Source organism: Suricata suricatta, chromosome X (assembly GCF_006229205.1).
Source record: "Suricata suricatta isolate VVHF042 chromosome X, meerkat_22Aug2017_6uvM2_HiC, whole genome shotgun sequence".
NCBI lineage: Eukaryota > Metazoa > Chordata > Mammalia > Carnivora > Herpestidae > Suricata > Suricata suricatta.
This window is the reverse complement of record NC_043717.1, coordinates 60,272,960-60,290,978: the sequence shown is the minus strand read 5'-3', so window position 1 is coordinate 60,290,978 and position 18,019 is coordinate 60,272,960. Positions and strand designations below refer to the sequence as shown.

Here is an 18,019-nt window from a genome sequence, read left to right as displayed (position 1 = left end):
TCTTAAGGGGGTTCTTTGTGCCTCTTGAATTTGAATGTCTATTTCTTTTCCCAGATTTGGGAAATTCTCAGTTATAATTTGGTCAAGTATCCCTTCAGGCCCTTTCTCTCTGTCTTCCTCTTCAGGAATTCCTATGAGCCGGATGTTGTTCCGTTTGATTGTATCACTCAGATCTCGAATTCTCCTTTCCTGCTCCTGGATTAATTTCTCTCTCTTTTTTTCAGCTGCTTCTTTTGCTAGAACTATATCTTCTAATTCACCTATTCTTTTCTCTGCCTCGTCAATCCTTGAGGTGGCTGACTCCAGTTTGTTATTCACCTCACCTGTAGCCTTTTTTAACTCATTAGTTGATTCTTTGATGCTTTTCTCGACCCCAGCGATTAGTCTTATGACCAGCTTTTTAAATTCTTGATCTGATATGTTTTCTAGATTTGCCTTGAGCAGTTCTGTGGCTGTGACTTCCCCCTGGAAGTTCTTCAGGGGAGAATTTCTTTGTTTTGTCATTTTTGCTAGTTTTCTGTCTCCAGTCACCTTTAGAAAGCTCGTTGGGCTCTGTGCACCTGTTAATATTTTTCTGTTAAAGGAGGCTTACTGACTGTCCAGGGTCTGCCGTTTCAGGAGATATTCTCTTAATGATATCTCTCAGTTTCTCTTGTGCCTGTGAGTATTTTATTTCCCTACTCTGCAATGTTTGGGACTCGCCTTCTTGCACACTTTGGCTTGTTTCTTGGTATAGTCCTATGAAGGAAAACTGACTGACAAACACCGAGGGAACAGAAGCACACATACACACAGACAAATCAAACAAAGAAACACATTACAGGTGGGAAAGAAAAGAAAGAATATGGGAGGGAAAGGGACGAAAAGAAGAGAAGAAGAGAAAATAAAAAAAAGAGAATGAAGAAAAGACAAAAATATATATAAAAGGGGGTGGGAGACAACAAAGGACAGTAAACCGTTTAAAAGTGTATGACCAGTTTATGGGAGGGGTAAGGATGAGATACAGGAGAATATATCTAGGATGAGATACAGGAGAATATATCTGGGTTGCAAGAAGGTGAAAAAGTAAGGGAGAAAGGAGAAAGGAATAGAAGGAGTAATATTTAAAGGAATTGAGTAAAGAAAAAGGAAAAAAAATGTAATAATGACAAAGAAATAAGTACGAAACTAGTGAAGAAAAACATTTTTTATATATTAAAAAAACAAACCAAAAAACAACTAAACAAAACAAAACAAAAAACAAAACAAAACGAAAAAAGAAAAACGAAAAAAAAAAAAAAAAGCAGTTGCTCCCCCTGGTGGATAGGCTTGGTTTGATGTGGTAGGTCTTGGAGTCTGTTCTCAGAGGCTCTGCCTCTGCCTGAGGCGAAATGACCAGTAGGAGGTGAAGTGCCCACCTTCACAGACTCAATTGCGGAGTCCCCACCCCCAGTCAGGATCGTGATCCCAATTGGGGAAAGGAAAAAAACAAGAAGCAAAAAACCGAGTCTCTCTTAGTTTCTGATAGCTTTGCTCAAGACGCTGTGCGCTGCTGGAAATGAGCTGGGAGCTCCTACAGTCTAAGCGGGCGCCCAGGCCTCCACCGGCCACCGACTCTTTGTTGGGGGTCCCGTTGGTGTGCGCCCTATTTTTTCCCTGTGGGCACCCAGGAGTCGCGCAGTCAGTGTAGAGGGCGATGTGTGCCGTGGAAATGCGGTCCATGGTCCTGTTCCCAAAACCAATTTTGAATTGCTCGCGCCTGGCGCAGTCACCTCTCCGGCTGCTTCCGGCCGGGGAGTGCACTTCCCCAGCGCAGCTGCTTCTCACAGCCACAGACGCCTCTGATTCCCCTCCGAGATGGCTTAGGGCTGGAGGCTATTCCTTCTCTTATGCCACCCCGGTTCGGGAATGTGGCTACCCAGCAGTTATCTATGGAGTGGGTTTCTGTCTCCAAGTGCAGCCGAGCGTTCTATACCTCTTCCCCAGAGACAGTTCTATGAGGGTGTTCTGACTCTGTCTCTTCCCTTTGTCTCCGGGGTGCCACGTCCTTGCGCCATGTTGGGCTGGGGATCTTACCTCCCCTGCCCGTCCTGGGCTGGCCCATTTTCGGATCTCCCCCGTTCGCCCCCACTCACTCAGATATCCTTGAGGTTCTATTCCTTCTGGAGTTTGTATTTTCTCCTTCCGCTCTCGCAGATAAGTGTAATATCCTTCTCAGTTCGAAAAATGGTGCGGACGGAGTTTACAGAGCTCCCTTCCTCTCCGCCATCTTGGCTCCACCCCCTCAAGTTTTGACTTTTCTAGGACCTATGACCTCATGATTAATGGTGCTGCTTCTTCCCTCTCCACTTTCCTTCACCTCATTATGATCTACTTGAGTTTAGATCAACACAATTCTGCTATCATATCTCATTTATTGCATTTTTTCCTGTAATGTAAAACACCGTGATTTTGGAGGTCATTTCTTTGAGGCAGATAGAGTATTGATTGCATTCTTCACTTATATAGCCATGAATAGTCCTATTCCATAGTTTTGCACTATGGAAATTAGCAAGTTCTGCAGATAAGGATTTGATTCATTTAATATTTGTGTTTTCTTTATGCTAGTGATGAGACAGAAAATTTGGAATGTGGACTTTACATCTTTGCCAACTTTCATTTTCTTTTTTCCATCTATGTTTTTCTTTTTTCTTTTTTTCAATTTTTCTGCTCTCTGTGTTCCAATGAAACAGGAAGTAAATGATGCTCTAGGAGTGGTGTAGAAGCAGGCACATCCAATTTCTTTTCTACACTCAAAACCTTCATTCATGTGGTGTAAGCATAGGCAGCTAAGATATGAAAATGCACAATTAAATCCTTTTCTCTCAATTAGTGGTATAACTGGCTCATAAAAGCCAAGGGTTAAATTTCCAGAAATTTAGTGAGCTGGATGTTAAATCGGTATTATTAAAAAAGTAAATAATATAAACTTATAGTTAAATAACTTACGGACAAACCAGAGGTAACAAGTACTTCTCATTTTACTATTATCTATGATCTTAAGATTATTTACATCTATTAACACCTGCAAAGAGGGAATACTATATAATATTCTGCCACCTTACATCACTTCTAAATTTTTCCTTCAGTGTTATCATGTTGCTAGCTTGAAACTGTACATAGTGGAATATTTGCACTATGGAAATTAGCAAGTTCAACAAATAAGGATTTGATCCTTTGTTTTGTTGATGTTTTAAACCTTAGAATTAGCAAACTGCAATCTGTGGGCAAAATATAGCCTGCCATCTAGTTTTTCTACTGAACTATAGCCAGTGCCAGTGCTGCAATGATGGAGTTGAGTAATTGCAAAAGCGACTGTATGGCTTGTCAAAAACAAAATATTAACAGTATGTTCCCCTGCATAAAGTATTTTCCAACTCGTGGTCTAAATATAAGAATATGGTAGAAAATATTAATGATGCAGATTAAATTTACGAGTGTAATGTATCTGCAGATGTAACACTGTGGGTAGTACAAAAAATTAAATAGCCAGCAAACACAACATTTACCAGCATGGCATAATATAAATTAATCAGCATATACTGGTTGTATTGGGGAAAACATAAATTATGGTCTCAATTAATAATGACTTAATTGGAACCAGTCTTGAATATAGCTGGATTATAGACACTGACGGCAGGAATTTTTTATTTAAGTCATACAGCATCTAGCAGTGCTGAACACATGTCTTCTGTGAATTATAAATGACTCTTACCTAAAAGGAAGACTTCAACTTATATTCATATAAAACAAATACCAAGATATATATTTTGATAATTTCCAACAAACTTTGAAGGACATAAGTTTGAGATTATTAGCTATATTTGGCCAATAGAGAATGAGATCTATAAAAATTAAATTAAATAATTTTGCTACCTAAAGTGTGGTTTCTGGATGAGCAGCAGCATCTCATCACCTTTGATCTTATTAGAAATGCAAAACACACTATTTCAAGTGTACTACAGATCTACTTCTCCAGAAACAGCCTGTTAACAAAATTTACAGATGATTCCTATGCACATAAAGCTAGATCAAGAACTTTTAAGGAGAGTGTTCTTCCATACTGTCTGCCTAATATACTACATTTTTTATTTCAAAATATGAGAACTAAAATAATATGCCAGTTCTTGGATTCAATAAGTAACATAAAAAGTGTTTATTGATTCCAATGTATTGTCTCCTTCAGTTACACTGTTTGATTTTATTCTAAACAAACTTCTCCTAAGACACAAAGGATGAGCCTGGTTATCTTTATTGATAGGTTTAATGAAGATACAGATAATTACTATTTTAAACCAACTTAAAAAAGTATGGTAGTGACTGACTCATCAGGTAAGCTTTTTATATCAGTTTATTTTCCTATCAATGTCAGCAAAAGGAGATGGAAGAGACAATTATCTGATAAATTCAGATTCCTCATGTAATTCAGGATACTGAATACCCACCCACACACACATACCCATTTCAAAAAAATTTATGAATAAATAAGCAAAATGAGGGTTTAAGCCTGAAATATTTATGTGATTTTGTGTAATCCCAGTCTCTGACTATGTAGGCTTTAATCCACATAGGTCTCTGAGCTGACAGTGCAGAATCTGCTTGGGATTCTTCTTGCCTTTTCTTTCTGCCCCTCCCCAGCCTTCTTTCTCTCCTTATCAAAATGAATAAATAAACTTAAAAAATAAATTCTTTTTAGTGAACATATACTGTAATATTGGTTTCAGAAGTAGAATTTAGTGATTCATCATTTACATGTAACAGTGTTCATCACAGCAAGTGCCCTCCTTAATACCCATCACCCATTTAGCCATCCCCTGTCCACCTCTCCTTTAGCAACTCTCAGTTTGTTCTCTATGGTTAAGAATCTATTATGGTTAGACATCATTTCTTTTTCAGTTTTTGTTCTTCCTTTCCCTATGATCATATGTTATTTATCTTTCTCTGACTTCTTTTTCTCAGGATAATCCCTCCATGTTGCTGCCAAAACCAAGGTATAGTTTTTGATGAGCAATATTCCTCTGTGTGTGTGTGTGTGTGTGTGTGTGTGTGTGTGTGTAATCACTTCTTTATCTATTCATCATTTAATGGATATTTGGCTCTTCCCATAATTTGGCTATTGATGATAATGCAACTATAAACATTGGGGTGCATGTGCCCCTTCGATTCAGTATTATTTGTATTCTTCAGATAAATACTTAGTAGTACAGTTGCTGGGTCTTAGGGTAGTTTTATTTTTAACTTTTTGAGAAAGCTCATACTGGTTTCAAGAGTGGCTGCACCAATTTGCATTCCCACCAACAATGTAAGACGGCACCCCTTTCTCCATGTCCTCTCCAACATCTGTTGTTTCCTGTGTTTTTAATGTTAGCCATTGTGTAAGGAATTTCTCATTGTGGTTTTGACTTGTATTTCCATGTTGATGAGTGATGTTGAACATTCTTTCATGTGTCTCTTAGCCATTTGTATGTCTTCTTTGAGGGAAAATGCCTATTCATGTCTACATCCTATTTCATAAAAGGATTATTTGTTTTGGGGGATGTTGATATTGATAAGTTCTATATAGATTTTTGATATTAATTCTTTATCATATATGTCATTTGAAAATATCTTCTCCCATTTTGTGACTGCCTTTTGGTTTTGTTGATTCTTTACTTCACTGTGCAGAAGCTTTTTATCTTGATGAAATCCCAATAGCTAATTTACGCTTTTCTTGTCCTTTCCTCTGGCAACATGCCTAGTAAAATATTGCTACTACAATTGTCAAAGAGGTTGCTACCCGTGTTCTCTAATATTTTAATGGCTTTCTTTCTCTCAGTTAGATTGTCATCTGTTTTGAATTTATTCTTGTGTATAGTATAAGTAAGAGGTTCAATTTCCTTCTCCATGCTGCTGTCCAGTTTCTCCAACACTATTTGTTGAAGTGACTGTCTTTTTCCATTGGATATTCTTTCTTGATTCACTCAACATTAGTTGACCATCTAGTTCTGGGTCAATTCCTGGATTTTCTATTATGTTCCACTGATCTGTACACCTGTTTTGTGCCAGTAACATACTATCTTGTTGACTACACCATTGTAATATAGTTTGAAGTGGGGAAATGTGATGCCTCCACCTCTGCTTAACTTTTCAATATTGGTTTGGCTGTTTGGGATGTTTTGTGGCTTCATACATATTTGAGGATTATTTATTTTGCTTTGTAAATATTGGTTTAATATTTAGATTTCTTTGGGTAGTAACTATATTTATTCTTCCAGTCCATGAGCATGGAATGTTTTTCCATAAGTTTGTGTCCTTTTCAGTTTATTTCATAAGTGGTGTATAGTTTTCAGAGCACAGATCTTTTACTGCAGTTGTTAGGTTTATTCGTAGGTAACTTAGGGTTTGAGGTTCAATAGTAAGTGAGGTCAATGGCTTGATTTCTACTTCTGCTGCTTCATTATTCGTGTGTAGAAATGCAACAGATTTCTGTACATTGATTTTGTATCCTGTGACTTTGTTGAATTTGTGTATCAGTTCCAGTAGTTTTTGATGGGGTATTTTGGGTTTTCTATATAGAGAACAATGTTGTCTGCAAATGGTCAAAGATTGACTTTTTCCTTGCCAGTTTGGATGCTTTTGTTTATTTAATTGCCTGATTGCTGAGGCTAAGACTTCAGTACTATGTTAGATACCAATGGTGAGGATGGATATCCCTATCTTTTTCCTGACCTAGAGGAAAAGTTCTCAGTTTCCGCCCCATTGATGATATTAGTTGTGGGCCTTTCGTATGTGGCCTTTATGATGTTGAGATACGTTTTCTCTATTCCTAATTTGTTGAAGGTTTTTATCAAGAATAGATGCTGTACTTTTTCAAGTGCATTTCCTGCATCTATTGAAAGGATCATATGATTCTTATCATTTCTTTTATTCATGTCATGTATCACGTTGATTGATTTGTAAATACTGAACCACCCTTGCAGCACAGAAAGAAATCCCACTTGACCTTGGCGAATAATTCTTTTAATGCATTATTGGATTCAATTTGCTAGTATCTTGTTGAGACAATTTTTGCATTCATGTTTATCAGTGACATTAACCTACAATTATCTTTTTAGTGGGGTCTTTGTCTGATATTTGAGTCAAGATAAGGCTGGCCTCATTAGAATGGGTTGTAAGTTTTCCTTCCATTTTTATTTTTTGGAATAGTTTGAGTAGAATAGGTATTAATTCTGTTGTAAATGTCCGATAAAATTCCTTTGGGAAGCCATCTGGCCCTTGGATTTTGTTTGCTGAAGGACTATGATTACTAACACAATTTCGTTCCTGATTATATGACTGTTCAAATGTTCTGTTTCTTCACATTTCAGTTTTGGTAGTTTGTATGTTTCTAGGTATTTATCCATTCCTTCCAGATTGCCTAGTTTGTTGGCATAGACTTTTTAACAATAATCTCTTATCATTGTTTTTATTTCTGTGGTATTGGTTGTGATATCTCTCCTTAAATTTGTGATTTTGTTTATATGTGTCCTTTCTCTTTTCTGTTTGGTAAGTCTGGCTAGGGGTTTATAAATTATATTAATTCATTTAAAGAAGCAGCTCTTAGTCTCCTTGAGATGTTCTAATTTTTTTGTTTCTATAGCTTTCATTTCTGTTCTTCTGCTGGCTTTAGGCTTTATTTGCTGTTCCATTTCTAGCTCCTTCAGGTGTAGAGTTTGGTTGCGTATTTGAGAATTTTCTTGTTTATTGAGGTTGGCTTGTATTACAATGTTCATCCCTCATAGGATCATCCTTGCTGCATTCCAAATATTTTGGACTGTCAGTTTTCATTATCATATGCTTCCTTGAATTATTTCATTTTTTAATTAATTTTTAAAATTATTTATTTATTTTTTAAACAGTTAGAATTTTACTTTATTTCAGAATATGTTTACAGTTGAAAAAAGGATATTTACTAAAGCCACGTTATTCATATGAACAAAATTTTATAGCAAAACCTTGGTACATGAGCATTAGTAACTTGAATACTCTATGGATATAGAAGATACTTAAAAAACAGAAACGATGTATCCGAAAGGCTGTAGTAGGCACGATATATATATGCTTGTATTGGGTCTGCAAGCATTATACTAGAATTCATTCCACCTGATCCAAGAAGTTGCGTATTGCTCCGTGCTGTGGACTCAAAGGACACAACGGAATATGCTGGTTTCTTTTATGCTGACAAAACAGGTTCTATCAATACCACAAAATAAGAGCAGCAAGTCAAGCCAACAAAGAATTCCTAAGGTTTTGGAAGAAATGTTACATCTATGGCTTTTTAACTCTCATTGTTTTGAAACTGGTTAGAAGTCTGGCACGTAAAAAAGGAAGTCTATATTAAAACGATAACAACATACGTTACAAGGCATCTGATTATTCCTTCAACAGGTTCAACACCGGGAAACCAAAAAAATTACGAGCTCGATCTTTGAGCAGGATTGTGAGGTAATCCATCTGCCTCCTCCCCCCAATCTTTTGGCATTAAAAAAACCTTTCTGCAGAAAAGTAAAAGTTTCCCCTGTGACAATGGCAGAAGACTACTGAAGATAAACTAGAATGTACTTTTAGTTTTAGTTTTTAGTAACTGTAATGAATACAAGTCTTCTAAGGACCAAGAAACTGGATGATGGTCCTTAGGATGGAATTTTCTTATGTTCTGTTAAAAAAATAAAAAATCCCTTGAAATAGGTATTCATGTTGACAATGTATCCACACTGACAAAGGTGAACATTTGGTAAAAACGAGGGGAAAAAATGCCAAGATTTTTCAGAGCGTACTAGTACTACTGCATCACACTGAAACCATCTCAAAGGTAAAAATGTACATCTTAGATTCTCATAGGTTTTATTTTCCAACTAGTAGTTAAACCTAAGTGTCGAATTGAATCATGCACTATTTTATCTATCACCTACTGTGTTGATGATATTAGGGGGACAGAATTCTCTCCTCCCCCTTAAAATGTGTAATGCTCACAAGTCATCATGTGGAACTCAAATCACACACAAAGGCAAATCATGAAGAAACATTAAATACTTCAAAATGCCCACGAAGACATGCCAGAAATGATGCTGTTTCTAGAACACAGAATTGCTGGAAGCCAAAACTAAAGCAGTAGGTGTTACTGCAACTTCTAGGTCTTCAGTGCTGCTTGTTTTTGTTTGTTTGTTTGTTTGTCTTGTTTTTGCTTTTCTTTGTTGTTTTGATCTTGTTTTTGTTTTTTAGTTTTTGTTTTTGTTTTTGTTTTTGTTTTTTTGATCGGTTCTGGTCAGAGGGCTTGGTCTCTCTGGAAGTTAGCCCATAATTTCTGCAGGTTCAGTGACCAACTTGGATCCATCCCAGGCTGTCTTGAACTGTTCTGGAACAGGAAATTCTCTATAATCACCATCCTGAGGAATAAAGACATTCATTTCAGACAATTTGGCACTCACAATCTCACAGTCCAGTGCGTCTTCCCTGAGGTAGATGTGGCAACCTTCTGTCTTATTAATGGAGATTGTTGGCACTTTCCCTGTGACCTGCATTTGAATATTCTTGGAATTGATCACTTTTACAATGCCTACCACGTTGTCAAACACAAGGCCAAATTTTTACAGTTGTCGATTGTAATGGAGTTTATCTTCCCTTTCAATTGTAGAGTAGACTTGATGCAGTTGAAAATGTAAGCCACTTGTTTCAGTTCAGTCTCCAAAATCATGAGGTCAGGCCTGTTCTCTTGATACTCGACTCTCCATTTCTTTCCTTCCAACTCGAGCACAGGAGCATGTTTCTGGGCAGGATGAGACGAGAAAGGCCTGGTGCCTGGAGAGGGGCTTTTGGTAGGAGGCGATACTTGTCCTCCTTGAGTCTGAAATCTGGGATTCTTGTGTGTCTTCTGGTCATCTGTGACGTGCCAGAGCCCTTTCGTAATTCCTTCCTCTTGGTTAAATTGGGCAAATAGAGTCTGAGCGTGAAGGGGAGGGCTCCTCTCTTCTGCCTTCATTCTTAAAAAGTGGAGGTGTCCCTGGAGGAGGTGGCGAAGGAGGAGGTGGAGGAATGCCACGCCCAGGGAAGAGGATGGATGATACTGATGTGGTTGATGCCACAGGCCCAGTTTTGCTCCAAGGCAGGCAGGTAAAAATTTTTAATGTTTTATTTTATTTTTGAGAGAGAGAGAAAGACAGCATGAGCTGAGAGAGAAGGAGACACAGAATCTGAAGACATGTTCCAGGCTCTGAACTGGCAGCACAGAGCCCAATATAGGGCTCCAACCCACGAACTGTGAGATCATGACCTGAGCTGAAGTCAGATGCTTAACCACCTGAGCCACCCAGGCGCCCTTATTTTATTTCTTTTAATTGCCTGGTTAATCCATTTATTCTTCAGTAAGATATTCGTTAATGTCCATGTATTTGTGGTCTTTCCAATTTTTTTCTTGTCGTTGACTTGTGGTCTAAAAATATGCATAGTATGATTTCAATATTTTCGTATTTGTTGAGGGCTGATTTGTGACCTAGTATGTGATTTATCCTGAAAATGTTTTTATGTGCAGTGGAAAAGAATTTGTATTATGTTACTTTAAAGGTAAATGTTCTGACTATATCTGTTAACCTCATCATGTTTAGTGTGTCATTCAAAGCAACTGTTTTCTTCTTGATTTTCTACTAGATGGTGTGTTGAATGCTGTGAGTGGGGTGTTAAAAATCACTATTATTCTATTATTCTAAAGGAGTATCTTTTTACTTTTTTATTAAATTATGTATCTGTGTGCTCTAAAGTTAGAAGCATAAATATTTACAATTGTTCAATCTTCCTGATATATTCCTTAATTATGATATAGTGTCTTTTCTCATTAATTGTTATAATATTTGGTTAAAAATCCACTTTGATTGATATAAGTATTGCTACTCCAGTTTTCTTTGGGTGTCCATTAACATGATGGTTCTTCATCTCCTCACTTTCAATCTGCTGATGTGTCTAAGTCTAAAATGAGTCTCTTTTAGGCAGTATATGGATGGGTCTTATTTTTTAATTGATTATGATACCTATCTCTTTTGATTGGAGCATTTACTCCATTTACATTCAGAATGATTATTGCTAGATATGAATTTAGTGTCATTGTGTTACCTGTATAGTCATTGTTTCTGGAGATATTCTCTGTTCCTTCCTAGTCTTGTTGCTTCTGGTCTCTCTTTACCTCACACACAGTCCCCTATCATATTTCTTGCAGGGCTGGCTTAGTTGTCATGAACTCATTTAGTTTTAGTTTGCAAGGAAATTATCTCCCTTTCTATTTTGAATGACAGCCTGGCTAAAGTATTCTTGGCTGCATATTTTTTCCATTCTGCACTTTGAATATATAATGCCAGTCCATTCTAGCCTGTTAAGTTTCTGTGGTGAGGTTTATTGGTGACCTTATTCTTTTCTCCTGTAAGTTATAGATTTCTTTTATCTTGTTGCTCTCAAGATGTGTTCCTTATCTCTGTATTTTGCAAATCTTACTGCAATATGTCTTGATGTTGGCCTCATTCTAAGAATTCTCTGTGTTCCTGGATATGGATGGTTGTTTCCTTCCCCAGATTAGGTAATTTTTCAGCTATAATTTGCTCAAATAAACTTTCTGTCCCCTTTTCTTTCTCTTCTTTTTCTGGTACTCCTATGATGCAAATTATGCTTGAAGGAGTTGCTGAGCTCCCTAAGTCTACATTTGTGATCCAATACCATTGTTACCCTCTTCTTTTCAGCTTCATTATTTCTTATAATTTTATCTTCAATATCACTGATTTTTTTCTCTGTTTTGTCCATCTTCCATGTCACTGCTTCCATTCAGTTTTCGCATCTCAAATATAACGTTTAAAAAAATTCATGCTGACTAGTTTTTAGTTCTTTTATCTCTGCCATGAGGGATTCTCTAGTGTCTTCTATGTTTTTTAAAAGCCAAGCTAGTATACTTATGATTATTGTTTTAAATTATGTTCCTGACATATTACTTGTATCTGTTTTGATTAACCCCTGATTATGACCCTTTCTTGTTTTCTTTTGGGGATGAATTTCGCCATCATGGTATTTTGACTCTGTCTCTATCTTCTGTGTGTTAGGAATACCTGCTATGTTTCCTAGTCTTGAATATAATGGCTATATTAATAAGAGGTCATATACTGTTCATGGCCTTGCGCTTCATGATATAGTTCTGGTTTATTTTGTGTGAACTTTGATTTAGGTCAGTCTTCTGCAGAGTATCAACTTGCCTGTAGTGGGGAGCATTTAGGTCTTGTCCAGTGCATCATAAGTTTTAAGTAGGTGTGTTTTGGTTGGCTTGTTAAAAGAGGCTATATCCAATTTCTACTAGAAGTGAAGTTTTTCATCACTATATGGTCAGTAGGCTTGGTGTGTTTGGGGGGGCTGCTGTTAGGCATGATTGCCCTGGTAGAAGTGCACCTCCAGAGCTCAGGGAAGTGGGGCTTGGTGTAAGTAGCTCAACCCTCAACTGTTGGTGCTGTGCTGCTCACTGAAGTCTATTAGTTCGAATCAGTGATGGATAAAAAGGGCATCATCCTGGTACCTGGAGAGGGGACATTGTGCCTGCTGCTTTTCAGGAAGACTTCACAAAAGAGTGAACATCTTCCTCTTATAAGTCTCATACATCCCTCAGATCCCTGCCCTCACTCTCCCCTTGTCTGAGTCGTCTGCCCACCTGGTGGTGCAATGCTCCTGTGTTTTATCTCAAGCATGCTGGCTGATTTTCAAAACTCCAAATTTAGGGAGCTGGTGTGGTGTAGATCCCCACCAATCCTCTGGGGAAGGGTTTCACTGCACTGTGGCTTCTCCTGAATTGTCATTGCAGGTATTTGCACAAACTTGCAGGGACTTGGAGTTTATGGTAAAGCAAAACAAAAAGTGGGTATCCAAGTTAACTGTCTTCAGCAGGTGCCTCTGTACTTATGCTAATGAATAGAGCAGCTCAATGGCTTCCACTGCTTTTTTTTGTCCCCTAAGAGATAGTGCCACCCCTCCCAAAGGCACTCCAAGAAGGGGTACGATCTCTCCCTGTGGGACGCAGGGGATCTTCAGACCACACTGTCCACTCCCACACCTATGTCTTCCTTTTCCACAGTACTATCAGTATGCTCACCAGGATCCACCCCACCAGTGGCAGTAATTGCTGAAAGCCTCAAACTTTGAGCTCTGCTGCTTCTGAAAACCTGCAATAATCCTTTTCTTAGTCTCATTGTTTTCATCAATAGTTTTGGGAAATATTTTTCTTGTGCAATCCATTTTTCTTATGCTGCTCTCTCTCTGTGATCTGGTCTTCCTCCCCTCCACAGCACCTGTGATTCTTTTCTCCCTTAAATCGTATCTTCATACCTCCTACCTTCCAAAATGTGGCTTCTTTTCTTCCTCTAGCTGTGCAGCTTGTTCTCTCAGTTCTCAGATCGATTTCTTGGGTGTTTAGAATGACCTGATATTGATCAAATCTTTGTTCTAGGGGAGATGTAAGCATAGAGTACCTCTAATATGCCACTGTCTTAACTGCCAGGAGTCTGATTATTTTTTAAATAATATGCTGTTTTAGTCAACTAAAGTAATGAAACCAGTGTATAATTAAGCAAGTATTTCATCTTCATGTGTAGAGCAGTGTAACTAGTTAGATAAAATGTTTGGTATTTGTGATCAATACTAACTTATTGTTTATGATGTTTTACTATTTTATTTTTAATATCATTATAATAAAAGACACATTGTCTTTATTATATTGCATTTTATCTTATTTCTTCGAGTTATCCTTTCCTGTTTTTCCACCCCCAGAAAACTATACAGAGACACATGTGCAGGATCTTCATTAATCTTGTATTTGCTAGATGATATCTAAGGCACAGTTGGTTTCTACAGAAATTTGGCCTGACAACTGGCCTAAGATTAGAGTCCAGAGATCACTTGGCAAATTCCCTTAAACCAAGCACAATATAAATAACAACCAAAAAATGATAACAACAGTTATAAAAGACCACACAGAGAAAGAACTAAGAATTTAATTGATATGTATATATATGAGAGTAATTTTGTTAAACTAGCATTTAGAAGCTTTATGGTTGTTAGAATTTGTACATGCTGATATTTAAAAAAAAAACTTTTAATGTTTTTTATTTATTTTTGAGAGACAGCACGAACGGGGGAAGATCAGAGAAAGAGGGAGACACAGAATCTGAGGCAGCTCCTGGCTCTGAGCTAGCTGTCAGCACACAGCCTGACATGGGGCTTGAACCCATGAAACGCGAGATCATGACCTGAGCCAAAGCCAGATGCTTAACCGACTGAGCCACCCAGGCACCCTTTGTACATACTGATTTATGAATTTTTTCATATTACATCATTAAACAGATACTACAGACACATTTCAAACCAATTATTTAAACATAAATAATAAATTAAGTTAATTAGTTAACAGGAGCTCTTTATGGCTACAGGATAAGTTATTAAATAATTAATTATTCTTCCAAGTTTTTACTAAAATTCCAATTAGTTCACATGTATGTACTGTCGTATTGGTATCAGGAGTGAAATTTAGTGATTCATAACTTACATGTAACACCCAGTGCTCATCAAAAGAAGGGCCCATTGTAATGCCAGTCACCATTTAGCCTTACCATGCCCATCTCCCTTCCAGAAATCCTCAGTTTGTTCCCTATAGTTAAGATTCTCTTCTCTTGAATACTGAAAACAAACTGAGGGCTAAAGGCAGAAGGGGAAAAGGGAAGGGGAGTGATGGTCATGGAGGAACACACTTGTGGGAAAGAGCTCTGGGTATTATATGGAAACCAACTTGACAATAAACTATATTTTAAAAAGTCTCCTATGGTTTACTGCTCTCTGTTTTTATTTTTTTAATTCACTTCCCATATGACCATCTGTTTTGTTTCTTAAATTCCACATATGGGTTAAATCATATGGTATTTCTTTTTCTCTGACTCATTCATTTTGCTTAGTATAATACAAAGTAATTTCATCCAAGTTGTTGCAAATGGCAAGATTTAATTCATTTTGTTGTAATATTCTCTTGTAAGTAGATACCTCTCTTTTCTTATGATAAGTGAAAACAAAATTTATTTGGAATGCTTTTGTCTTCTCAGGCATAAATGTTTTAGTTCAACAAAATTAATAATATACGGTTCTCCATAAACATTCGTTATCTGTACTGTGTGTACACTGATCACTGGATTTTGGCACCTGTTAAACACATAACCTTTTATTTTAATTTAAATTCAAGTTAATTACCATACAGTGTAATATGGTTTCAGGAGCATAATTTAGTAATTTGTCACTTACATATAACACCCAATGCTCTTCCCAGCAAGTGTCCTTTTTAATGCCCATCACCCATTTAGCACATTGCCTCACTCACTTCTATTCCAGCAACCCTCAGTTCTTTGTCCTTATTTAAAAGTCTCTTATGGTTTACATCACACTGTTATTATCTTATTTTATTTTCTTCTTCCATTCCCCTATGTTTAACTGTTTTCTTTCTTAAATTTCACATATGACTGAAATAATATGATGTTTGAGTTTCTCTGACTGACTTATTTCACTTAGCATAATACACCCTAGTTTCATCCAAGTTGTTGCAAATGGCAAGATTTCATTATTTCATTTCAAGATTTCATTTTTTCCATTGCAAAGTAGTATTCCATTATATATATGAATATAAAATGTATGTGAATATAAAATAATGTACATAATTTTCCATTATATATATTTCATGTATCTTATATATTTGTACCACATATTCTATATCCATTCATCAGTCGATGAGATTTTGGGCTCTTTCAATAATTTGGCTATTGTTGATAGTGCTGCTGTAAATATTGAGGTTCAGGTGCCCCTTCAAATCAGCACTTTTGTATCCTTTAGATAAATGCCTAGTAGTGCAATTACTGGGTCATAGGGTAGTTCTATTTTTAATTTTTTGAGGAACTTCCATACTGTCTTTTCGAGTGACTGCACGACTTTGCATTCTCGCTAACAGTGCACAAAGGTTCCCCTTTCTCTGCATGCTCACCAACATATGCTGTTTCTTGAGTTGTTGATTTTAATCATTTTACAGGTGTGATGTGTTATCTCACTGTAGTTTTTATTTGTATTTCCCTGCTGATGAGTAATATTTAGCATCTTTTCATCTGTCTGTTAGCCATCTAAATGTCTTCTTTGGAAAAGTATCTATTCATGTATTTTGCCCATTTATTCACTGGATTCATTTTTTATTGGGGGGGATTAAGATTGATAAGTTCTTTAGAGGTTTTGAATACTAACCCTTTATCTGAGATGTCATTTTGAAATATCTTCTCTAATTATTATGGATACCTTTTAGTTTTGTTGAGTGTTCCCTTCACTAGGCAGAAGCTTTTTATCTTGATAAGCTCCCAATAATTCATTTTTGCTTTTGTTTCCCTTGCTCTGGAAACTGCTGTGGCCGAGGTCAAAGAGGTTGCTGCCTGTTTTCTCCTCTAGAATTTTGATGGTTTCTTGTCTCACATTTAAGTCTTTCATCCATTTTGAGTTCATTTTTGTATATGGTGTAAGAAAGTGGCCCATGTTCATTGTTTGCATGTCGCTGTCCAGTTTTTCCAACATACTTGCTGAAGCAACTGTCCTTATTCCATTTCGTATTCTTTCCTGCTTTGTGGAAGTTTAGTTGGACTTATATTTGTGGGTCAATTTCTGAGTTTTCTATTCTTTTCCATTAATCTTTGTGTCTGCTTTTGTGCCAGTACCATATGGTCTTGATTTTTACAGCTTTGTAATACAGTTTGAAGGTTAGGATTGTGATGCCTCAAGGTTTGGCCTTCTTTATCAACATTACTTTGGCTATTCAGGGTCTTTTACAGTTCCATACAAATTTTTGAATTATTTGTTCTAGCTCCATGAGGAATGATGACATTATTTTAATAGAGATTGCATTGAATATATAGATTACTTTTACCAATATTTGTTCTTTCAATCCATGTGTGTGGAAAGGTTTTCTATTTCTTTATGTCTTCTTCAATTTCTTTCATACGACTTCTGTAGTTTTCAGAGCACAGAGCTTTCACTTCTTTGGTTATGTTTATTGCTAGATATCTTATGGAATTTGGTGCAATTGTAAATGGGAACAATTCCTTGATGTCTCTTTCTGCTGCTTTATTATTGGTGTATAAAAAGCAACATATTTCTGTACATTGATTTTATATCCTGCTATTTTGCTGAATTCACATGTAAATTCTAGGAGCTTTTTGGTGGTATTTTGGGTTTTCCATGTAGATCATCATGTCCTCTGTGAAAAGTAAACGTTTGACTTCTTCCTTGCCAATTTGCATGTCTTTTATTTCTTTTTGTTGCCTGATTGCTAAAGCTAGACTTCCAATACTATTTTGAACAACAGTGGTGAGACTGGACATCCTGTCATGATCCTGACCTTTCCATTTCCCTCCATTGAGGATGATATTAACTGTAGGTCTTTCATATATGGGTTTACGATTTTGAGATATGCTCTGCTACCCGTAGTCACTTGAGGGTTTTTATCAAGAAGATGCTGTATTTTGTCAAATTCTTTTACTGCGTCGCTGAGAAGATCATGTGGTTCTTATCCTTCCTTGTATTAATGTGGTTTCTCACATTGATTGATTTACAGATGCTTTCCCATCCCTTCAGCAGAGGAATAAGTCTCGCTTGATCATGGTGAATAATTATTTCTATGTATTGTAGGGTTTTGTTTGTTAACATCTTGTTAAGAATTTTTACTGTCATGTTCATCAGGAATATTGGTCTGTAATTCTCTTTTTTTTTCTCCATAATATTTTATTGTCAAATTGTTTTCCATGCAACACCCAGTGCGCTTCCCCTTATGTGCCCTCCACCATCACCACCACCTCTTTTCCCCCCTCCCCCTTCCCCTTCAACCCTCAGTTCATTCTCAGCATTCAATAGTCTCTCAAGTTTAGCATCCCTCTCTCTCCCCAACTCTCTCTCCCTCCTC

The 18,019-nt window shown here is 36.9% G+C and overlaps 2 pseudogenes; both read right to left on the bottom strand.

Annotated features, from left to right (window-relative positions):
• The window catches only part of LOC115283425, a 66,975-nt pseudogene extending 61,072 nt beyond the window's left edge, over positions 1–5,903 (bottom strand).
• A 3,423-nt stretch (positions 5,904–9,326) lies between these two features.
• On the bottom strand, positions 9,327–10,151 carry LOC115283424 (annotated as a pseudogene).
• Between the last annotated feature and the right edge of the window lie 7,868 nt (positions 10,152–18,019).